Here is an 11,089-nt window from a genome sequence, read left to right as displayed (position 1 = left end):
AAAATTAGAAAGCATTTCTGAAAGATCAAGTGAGAGCTAAATACATGGAGTAAAAGTTCCATCTTCAGGAATTGTAAGACAATGAATAATAGACATTATCCTTCTGGTCTACCTACCTATCTATACCATCAGCCATGTATCCAGGTACTGATGTGGACCCAAGGAAAAGGAAATGTGACAAAATTTCTGAGAATATTCACAGCAGTTTAATGTTCAATCAGGAAGGTTTTCAACCTTTTACCAGAGAATGGACAAAAGGCTGTTCATTTTCTGATTAAAAACAATGCATGGTGCTGTACAAAAAAGGCTCTGCAGTTAAGAGCACTTGCTGCTCTTGCAGAGGATTTTTTGTTTGGTTCCTAGCTCGCATGTAAATTCCACTCCAGGGCGTCCCAGTCCCACCCTCTTGTAGCCTCTGTGAACACCTGCAATCACATGAACAGACCCCCATACTACACACATTAACTTACACATAATTAAAAATAAGTCTTTAAAAAACAATGGAATTGTTTACAGTTCCAGGAGACAAAAGATTCCAAGAGATCTCTAGAGGAACGAGAGTCCTCCAAGTTCTGGCCCATTCTCAAAAACTAAATTCAAGAATTAGGCTTTTATTTATCCAGGTAGTTATAATTTTGGCATAGTAGCACTGCATTGTGGTGCCCTGTGTGAGGAAGAGACTCTATACTATGAACTCACAAATCAGCAGCCACGAAAAGGCCTGAGGAAAAAGGCAATTATAGATCATCTACAGTTACACATGTATTTGTGTGACAATGCAAGCAAGGTTTTCCTTGAGAGCTCATGCCACAGCATTCATGGATAGGTACCTGGAAAAGCCCTGAGGAAAAGGGAATTTTTGGCTATTCACCATACATAAAATGGCAACAATAAATCAGGCCCAGAAGCCATTACCTAATACTAGAATGTGGCATTCTTTATAACCGCTGAAGGAAACACCACTCAGGGGGTCAGATGGTCTATTAAGACTATGGTGGAGCCAAGCTTGTACTTCCCAAGTGGAAGTCCATTTTGAATAAACAGTTCCAGGGACAGAGTTCCAGAAAGACAGTTCCATCAGCACAGTTCCGTGAGACAGATGGAGAGATCTCTAGGGGAACAAGCGTCCTCCGAATTCTGGCCCACTCAAAAACTAAATTTAAAAGTTAGGCTTTTATTGTTCAGGTAATTATGTTTGTGTAGTAATGTTACAGTAAACCAAATTTTAAAAAATGAATTGAAAATCTCACCAATAAAATGGATCAAGTAGAAGACAGACTATCAGGCATAGAAAACAAGGAATTAGAACATTGAGACATCAAAAATGATAAAATAATAAGAAAATGGGAACAGAACATATGAGTTCTATAAGACACTATTAAAAGACAAATTCACAAATCATGGAAATACAAAAAAGAGAAACACTTCAGGCTAAAGGTGCAAACAATGTAGCTAATAAAATCATAGCAGAGAACCTCCACAAACCAGAGAAAGACATGACCATTCAGAATTGGAATCTATATAAAATACCAAAGGACAAGACCATAAAAGAACTTCCTACCATATTTAAATTAAAATGCTCAACACAGAAAACAAATAAAAATATTGAAAGTTGTAAGAGCACCAAATCACACAAAGAGAAAAGCCATCAAATTATAAAAGTTCCTCCACAGAAACACTAAAATCCAGGAGAGTGTGGATATCTAATTACCAGAAAACTCTTGAGGGAGCCTTCAGACTGAAGAGAAAGATAAACTCACTAATGAAGCTACAGGAGAGAACACGTTAGATGAGTAAAGAGTAGGAAGAATCAAAATGGCAACAATATGGCAGGAATCAATATGCACCATCAATAATAGCTGAGTGCCAATGGACTGTGAGGCTTAATTTTGACTGTCAAGTTGACTGTATCTGGAATTATCTAAGGGATATACCTTTGGGCAGGTTTCTGAGAACTTTTCCAGGAAGTATTTACTGCAAAGACCTTCTGTTAGAGTGAACAGCACCTTCTGATGGCCATCCAGATATAAGGAGGTCCAAGATAAAAGCTCTCTAGGCTGCCTTCCCTGCCCTCTGGTGAGTACACCTATTCTATTCTTGCTGCTGTCACCATCCATCTCTGACATCAGAACGCGTCTTCTTCAGCTTTCCGATGTGAACAGAAGATAAGTCTCTAGGAACTCACTCGGCCTTCAGTGGCAGATGGGAGGTGATGAACCATCCAGCTTACAGACTGAGCAGCAACTAGGTTCACAGCCTTTCCAGTGTGCAGCTGTCCATTGCTGCACTCCATAGTTCCTATTGTATAAGCCAACCTATTAAATACCTTTCTACAATTTAAAGAAAAACCCACAGTGGAATTGTGTGTAACAGAAAATGAATATTTCTGATCTAGAAGAATTTTGAAGAATTTCAAAAGCAAGTTGAGTAAAAAAACTGACACCAAAAAAATGCGTATTTTGAGATTCTGTGTATATGAAGCTTGGGATCAGTGGTGACACCATTGAGAATAATTACTTTGAGGTACAAATATGAACATGAGAACATTAATTATAGATGTCTCTGGTTTGCATGTAGGCATAGAAAAATAATGTGGCTACCACATCAAATTTCTTCTTACCTTTTCTTCTCTGCTTCAACTAGGCATATATAAATCTAGTGTGTGCTGTTAATGCAAATATGATATTTGAGAATTTTCTCTGGGAAAGATGGTATAATAGGGAGACATGAAATCTTAATTGCATCAACTTGAATTTCAACAAATGCCTGTTACTGCCCTTGTTCTTTCAGAATTGATGTCCTTTGTGTTCCTTGCAATCTCATAAGGCAGACTTCAGAAATGAAATTGTTCATGGGTCAGGTACACTTTACCTCTGTTTGTATCATGACATTTTCTCTGTAATTCAGTTTAGCTTACATAGGCAGTGTTAACCATGTATCAGTCAACACTGATTACTAGTTATCATAATTAGCAACTTTCTAGGTGTATTAGTCCAAGGTCTAATTTAATATATGGACCTTATTCTCATAGGACAGAAAGCTCAGAGAGAAAGCAGTCTAACATTCTCTTCAGATTTTAATTCTGAACCATAAATCTGATCTATTTTTTTAACCTACTTTTTCTACATCGGCAATTTTTGTACCCCAGTTTTATCAATACTTGTATCACCTTTGCCCATATTTCTGGTTTAATTTCTTTATATTTGTTACAGTTTTACCCAATATTTTTGCATGTTAATATTTTAACTGACCACAATAATCAATATTAAAAGATGAATTATAAAGATAAAAGAATTTATATTTCGGGCATATTTTTAAACATGAAATCAACAAGAAGGGAACATCTTCACAGAGGTGGAGTACACATCATGCAAGAGCGAACTTTAGATAGAAGACAGACATTTGGCAATGTTTCAGTGAAAGAAAATTTTACCGTGATTAGGTAAAATTTACAATAAATATTAACAAAATGACTAATTATTATATAACTGGCATAGATGTCTTTATACTTGTATTTAGGTCTTGTGTGTTTTGTTCTTTGATTTGATTTGGTTCACTAAGAGCAGGTGACTTGTATAAAGTTATAAGACTGCACATTGTGATAATATGTGAATTGACTATTATGCTACAATGCCCAGGTAATGGTCACACATCAGTCTAAATGTTGCTCTGAAGGTATCTTTTATTAATTTTATTATGGTAGTGATCATCTCTGGAGTCTGTGGGCCTTGTATGTGGTAGGCAAATAATATTGAGCCCAGCTCAAAATTAAAGTATTTTGAAGGATTGGACATTAAGTAAGATATATAACCTACCATTATGATTGCCTCACTGATTGAATACCTTAAAAACTAAACTAATTGCCTTTAACTAGAGACTCAGCATCAAGTTTTACTTGATGTCTCCAGCCTTTTTATCTGTTCTGAAGATTTTGAACTTGTCAGGGTCAATAAATCACAATTTCTCTTATTTTTTCTCTCACTCTCATTCTACATGTATATACACCTGTGCATACACATACTCATACAACATATACACACTCTTACTTATCGTTTTGGTTTTATTTATTGGGAGAAACCTATTAAGCAGATATGTCTAGTTTATTCATACATACACAACTGCCAGAGTGGAGGAATGAAGACATATTTATTTAAATGATCTGCTTTTGGTAGCAGCAAATGTTTGAAATTATAACTTTACTGTACAGGGCCCCAAAATAGTTCAAATGAAAATACGAATGTTTGAAATTTTTTCTTATAGGATTCTAAACCATGTTATTCACATTCTAGTAAGTTCCTATAAGATTTTTAAATGAATTTTTAAAGAAGTCAGCAGTCATAGTTAAAAGGTTTAAAGGGAAAAAATCTAAATTTTAAAAAAGAATGTAAACCCATCTATATATAACATATTTATATTTGAATATATGTCAATAATACATATGTATTTCTGACATATATTTGATGGATTTTTCCTTTTTATTAATTCTTTGAGATAATCACACAATGTATTTTGATCATATTCTCCCTCCCCCAAATCCTCCCATTCACTCTCACGTCCTTACCCCCTTTATTTTCCTCTTTTCCCCCATCCAGTCAATCAGTGTTGCCCAAATACTCTGAGCACGGCGGACCTACCATGGCCCCACACCCTTAAAGAAAACGGACTCTCCCTCTGCCAGCAACTCTCACATGCCAGTAGCTCCATAGTCAGAGATGGGGCTTCATGCCCACCTTTCCCCACCGCTCCAATGCCAGGATTTGGTCTGGTTTGAACTTGAGCAGGTTTTGCGCATGCTGGTACAATTGCTGTAGGTTCATTTGTGCAACTGCCCTGCTGTGTGTTTCTTTTAATCACCTACCACCTCTGGTTCTTACTGTCTTTCCCCTCTTCCAAGAAGATCTCAGAACCCTGAAAGGAGGAATGTGGTACAGATGTCACATTTAGAGCTGGCCATACCACGGTCTCTTATTCTCTGTACGCGGACCACTTGTGGGTCTCTATGATATTTGCCTTTTCCTGTAGTAAGAAGTAGTTGTTTTGATGAAGGCTGAGGATGTACTAATCTATTGGTGTAGGAATAAATCATTAGGAGTCATTTTAGTAATGAACGGTAAGGTATATAATGACAGACAGTAAATGCTTACAATGTTTTTCTAAAGGTAAGTATTCTGCACACATTGATAATTTATATTTTGGGTATGAACAGCTGTTGTTTAATCATTGTTTTTGCAGTAGAGCAAATGTAAAACATATTTTACCTTAATTAACTCATTAAGGGGAAAATAGCCAAAAGCATCAGGGTTTTGAGAACACTGATTTTAACCACATCACCAGGAGTAGAATGGTACCTTGTTCTCTTTATAGCTTTGTTATAGCTCCCTGAGTAATTCAATTACAGTACAGCACTGAAGCATAGCTGCATAGCAGCCGGCGCAGTTACGCCTTCTTGTCTCTAGAGGTCTCTGCACATCACTTTTTCAGTCGCTGCCAGACTGCAGCAAAAATTTCGTACAACAGGCACTCTGCAAACGCACAGTGAAAAGAGAACTGACCCTCTGTGCTGAGCTTAAACAAACTCTCTTATTTTGCATCATTTTCATATATTTTATTAAAAATATAAGTGCTTACATAGAGCCAAAAAGGCACAGGGAAAAATATTTTTAATGTACACAAGGAAGATTTTTCCTGATTATCTGGCTGTCCTTATAGGAAGACTCTGTGTGCTACATTGTTGCCTAATGTGCACGTAATACGTGTGATTGTGCACAAAATTATTTATAATACAATGCTTACTTCAGTTCTTCAAATATTATGCTGATTTTTATTAAGAGCTTTGAAATGAGAAGCCAAAGGAATGTCATCCAGGTGAACTTGTCTGGAACGCAAAATGAATGCTGATTCACGTATCTGACAGCGCTCCCCTCCCAGGCTCCCATAGGCATTCTCACGTTTAATAAAGTTGCTATTCATTCAGAGACTATGACTCTTGTGTAAAAGCATAAACTAGCATTGCCTAGTCTGACTCAAATGGCATTGTCAAATGGCAAACAAAATAAAACCTTGCCTTTAAGGTTGAAGTTTCCTTCAAATTTGACTCAATATACATTAAGTTGGATGACCACCTTCTACTTAGAAAGTTGGCTTGGGGGACAAGTTATGCTATATTGTAAGTTATGCTATATTGTTGGGTTTCAAGCAATTTATCCCTCAGTCTGGGTTGGGGTAAATCAGAAAGCAAGCAGTGTCACAACCTAGCATCATAGACTCTGGCAAAGTTTTGAGTAGGCTTCATGTCCTTTGGAAATGTGATGTTAGATACCTGTAAAATTACTTTCTAATTTGGAGTAACAGTATTCATCACTAAGTGCTTTTTGATTTTAAGAGTTACAGTGAAAGGTACACAAATTTCTAAGACTATGGCACTTATCAACTCATATAATTGTACCAGTCTAGGTTGTAGGCTGCATTATTGATAACCTCATCAGAAAAGTAAAGAAATAGGAAAGCTAAGCTGAGTGAGTTCTTTAAGGCTAGCTAAGAGAAGGAGCTTGAATGCAAACTCATGAAGGTAATGTACAGAAATTCAACTGCAGAAACTTAGAGTCTACCGTTCTTAATACCTAAAAGCTTCTGAAAGAAAAGACGTGGGTTCAGCCATTTATATCATCTAGTATCCAGATTCTGAAACTCCATGTAGCAGAACTAAATGAGGTATTGTGTTACTTTCCTGATGCTGTAGTAAAATACCATGACCAAAAGCAACTTACGGTCAAAAGAGTTCATTTTGGCCTATGGTTTCAGGGGGCTGGACTCTATAATAAGAGAAAAGGCATGGCTTGCCAGGAAGTGCAGTAACTGACTGTTCAGCTTTCATGCACATACAGGAAGCAGAGAGAACAGCAAGTGGGGCAAGACTCTAAACCCTCAAAATCTCCCTCAGTGACAGACTTCCTCCAGCAAGGCTCCACCAGAAAGTTCCATAATCTTCCCAAACAGTGCCACCAAGTGTTAAAGTGACGAAGTTTTAAAACATATGATCCAATGAGGGACATTTTTCATACAAACCACCACATATGGTCACAAAAAATTTGGCAACAGCAAAAGGTTTCTAAGTGTAATCACAAAAACAAAAACTAATTCAAAGGAAACATAATGAATCAGAAGTCTTTTTGGCAGAGATCAGCCATGTTTAATCACATTTCTGTACTGCTGCCTTACAACAAACAGCTCTATGAACAGTGTGTTAAATACTGCAGCTTCGATTTCAGATTATTTTCTGTTATAAACTGTAGTGTTTTTACTATTTTCTACTTTTATAGGAGCGTGTGTTTAATAATGGAATACAGAGACATTTGGTATTTTCCTACTACTATTTCTCCACATGTAGTCATATTTTTGAATCACACTGTTTTAGAATGTTTGGTCTTAAAAATCGCTGTTTGAGTTGCTGACTTGGGTTTCCTGAGGGGAGAGAGAGTGCAGTGAAACAAAGGACGAAAGGGTACCATAGAGTAGGAAGTGTTAACTGAGGTAGGAAATGGGAAGGCAGGGCAAAGCGTGGAGTGTGAGGAGAGACAAGCAACACTAAAGGGCTTTAGAAAAATCCATATGAAAACCTGCCACTACAGAAGCTTCTTAAAATATACGCATATATATTATCAAAGGAGATTAAAAGGAATTACCTTATATCAAGAGGACATTGCCCTTACTAGACAGCACAGAATAACAAAATGAATCCCGATGCCACGGACGGGTATTTTTTCCATTCTGTCAGCTGCCTCTTCACTTGAATGATGGAATCCTTTGGTGTACAGTAGCTTTTTTACATATTTATTATTTTTATTTTATGTGTACGAGTGTATTGCCTGCATGTATGTGAGTGCACCCGTGTTGTGCAATGCCGCAGAGGTCAGAAGAGGGCTTCAGATTCCCCTGGAACTGGAGTTAAGGACGGTTCGTAGCCAACATGTGGGTGCTGGGAATCGAACCCAGGTCCTCTGCAAGAGCAGTCAGTGCTCTTAACCAGTGAGCCATCTCTCCAGCCCTGATTAGTAGCTTTTTATTTTCATGAGTCCCCAGTTATCAATTGTTGGACTGAAGGCCTTTACTACTTCAGATAGTCCTTTACTCTGCATATAAGATCCAATAGATTTCCTCCTTTCTCCTCTCTCAGATTCAGAATATCAAGTCTTATGTTGAAGTCCTTGATCTATTTGGGATTGACTTTTGCACAGGACAAAAGATGGGAGTGTACTTTGACTATTGTACATGTAGATATCCAGCTTGACCTTATTGAAGATGTCTTTTCTCCAATGTGTATTTTTGGCCTCTTTGTCAAAAATCAGGTGGCATTAAGTGTGTGAAATTTATTAGGCTCCTTAACTCTATTCCGTTGATCAGTGTGTCTCTTTTCATGCCAGTACCAAGAAAGTGAAAGTTTGACATAATAAAAACTTAAAGACATTTGAAATCAGGGACAATAATACCTCCAGATCTTCCCTTACTGTTCACAATTGTTTCAACAATATCAAATCTGAGAATATTTTTTTCAATTTTTGAGGAGGATTACGTTGGACTGTTAATGTGGATTGGATTGAATCTATAAGTTGCTTCTGGTAGGATGGCCAATTTCACACTAATCCTACTGCTCAATGAGCATGGGAGGTCTTTACATCTTGTGGTATCTTCTTTAATTTCTTTCTTAAATGTCTTAAAATTTTTATTATGTCAACCTTTCACTTTGTTAGGTTTTTTCCAAGATGCTTTTGTCTATTGTGAATGTAGTAGTTTCATGATTTCTTTCTCAGTATGTTCGTTGTTGGTATATAATAAGGTTGCTGATTTTTTTTTCTGCTACTTTTGTGTCCTGCTAAGTTGCTGAATATGTTTAGCAGGTCTAGAAATTTTCTGGTAGCATCTTTCTATGTACAGGATTAAATCATCTGCAAATAAAGATACTTTGACTTATCCTTGTCACTTTGTATCCCCTTTATCTCCTTCACTCATCTTATTGCTCTAGGTAAAATTTCAAGGACTATATTGAACAGAAATGGAGAAAGTAGATATCTTTGTTTTGTTCCTGATTTCAGTGTTAGTGCTTTGAGTTTTCCTCCATGTTGCATGACATTGGCTATGGGCTTGTTCTATATTGCCTTTATTATGTTGAAATACGTCCCCTGTACCCCTAGATTCTTCATGACTCTTCTCATGAAGAGATGCTGGATTATGTCAAAGGCTTTTTTCTATAACTACAAAAGATACATGAGCTCATAGAAAGTAAATAACACAATAGTTTTAGGTCAAGTGATAAATCAAATTGGATATTTAATATTTTCTGTAATTTACAGAAAATGAAAATATAATATGCCAAAATCTATGAGACACAATGAAGACAGTCCTAAGAGGAAAGTTTATAGTATTAGTGCCTACATCAGAAAAATCAGAAACGTTTTATATTAATACCTAAATGATGCAATCTTAAGCCTTGGGAAACAAATAATACATAAACATATTAGATGAGAGGAGGTAAACAAAACAGTGCTGAAATTAATGAAATAGAAATGAAAAAATCAGTACAAAGAATCAATAGAAGTTGGTTCTTTGAAAAGATTGATAAGATTGATAAATATTTAGCCAAATAACCAAAATAGAGGGCCCAAATTACTAAAAATCAGAGAAGAAAAGTGAGGCATTACAAAACACCCTGCGAAATTTCAGAAAATCATGAGGACACACTTTATTCCACTAAACTGGAAAAATCTGAAATAAAAGGGATGAATTTCTAGATTTATATGGCCTATCAAAGTTATATCAGCATAAAATAATTTTAAAAATTTCAAAAACAATCAATGAGATAGAAGCAGTGATTAAAAATCTCCCAACTTTAATCCAAGATCTCTGGAGGCACAGGCAGGTAGATCTCTGTGAGACCAAGACCAGCATGCTCTAGATAGTGAGTTTCAGACCAACTGGGGCTGCAAGGAGACCCTATCTCCAAAAACACAACAACAAAAATCTCCAGACTAAAAATATCCCAGACCAGATAGATTTAGTGAAGAACTCCACCATACCTTCAAAGAACTAACACAAGTATACCTAAAGTTATTTGGTAAAATAGAAAATAAATTAACACTTCTAAATTCTTTAAAGCCAGTATTAATAATTCTTTCTATGAAGCCAGTATTATTTTGATACCAAACCCTTAGTGCTTAGCCCAAAATTGGACGTTTACATCATATTTAAAACCCTTGCCCTCAAGACTCAGGATATCATCATTGAAGAAATGACAGGATGATTGTAAGAGCCAGAGGTGGTGGAGGACTACTGTTTGCTCTTACAGTGGTGAAATAGTAGCAAGAATGCTATGGGAGTATCAATCTCATTCTGATTGTACTTAAGACCCTCTTCACAAGATGAAGCTCATACCTGCCATTGTTATCAGGGTCAAGAACTGTGATTAGACAAGTCGTAGTCCATAGGGAGAACCTACTATTAATTTTTTTTGCTAAATGAACATATTATTTAACTAATTCCTAATGACTTATTGTTATACCTAAAAACTAATTTATTGCTTAACCCTCGCCAGAGATTCTTCTTCTTGTATCAGATAGTGATTAACACAGAAAAACACAACTGGTCAATGTGCAGAGCTTAAGAGACTGTGGAGTTCTCAGCCTTAAATGGGCACTATATCACACCCTCTCCTCTCAAAGCTCAGAGATATTCATGAAAGAGAGTCACAATTATTTGAAGAGCCAGAGGTGGTAGATTAATACAAAGAAACAATGTTTTCTGGACATAACAGAATAGTCACAGACATGAACCTACAGTGGTTGTGACAGCATGCACAAGACCTGTTCAAGTCTAAGTCAGACAGAAACCCAGCATAGAGGGGAAGATAAACAAGCATCCCCAGCCTTAACTGAGGAACTATTGATAATTGATAGCTGCTGGGAAAGTGAGAGTTCATTTCCTTTAGAGTTTCATGCTGGGTAGGTTGACTAGGAACAAGCGAAGAGCCCAACACAGAAGAACATTTGAGGAATATAAATCAAACTCAATATACCTTAGAAAAAGAAGACATGGAATA

Source organism: Nannospalax galili, unplaced genomic scaffold (assembly GCF_000622305.1).
Source record: "Nannospalax galili isolate Female #2095 unplaced genomic scaffold, S.galili_v1.0 scaffold96, whole genome shotgun sequence".
Classification (NCBI taxonomy): domain Eukaryota; kingdom Metazoa; phylum Chordata; class Mammalia; order Rodentia; family Spalacidae; genus Nannospalax; species Nannospalax galili.
Note: the sequence above shows the minus strand (reverse complement) of the source record.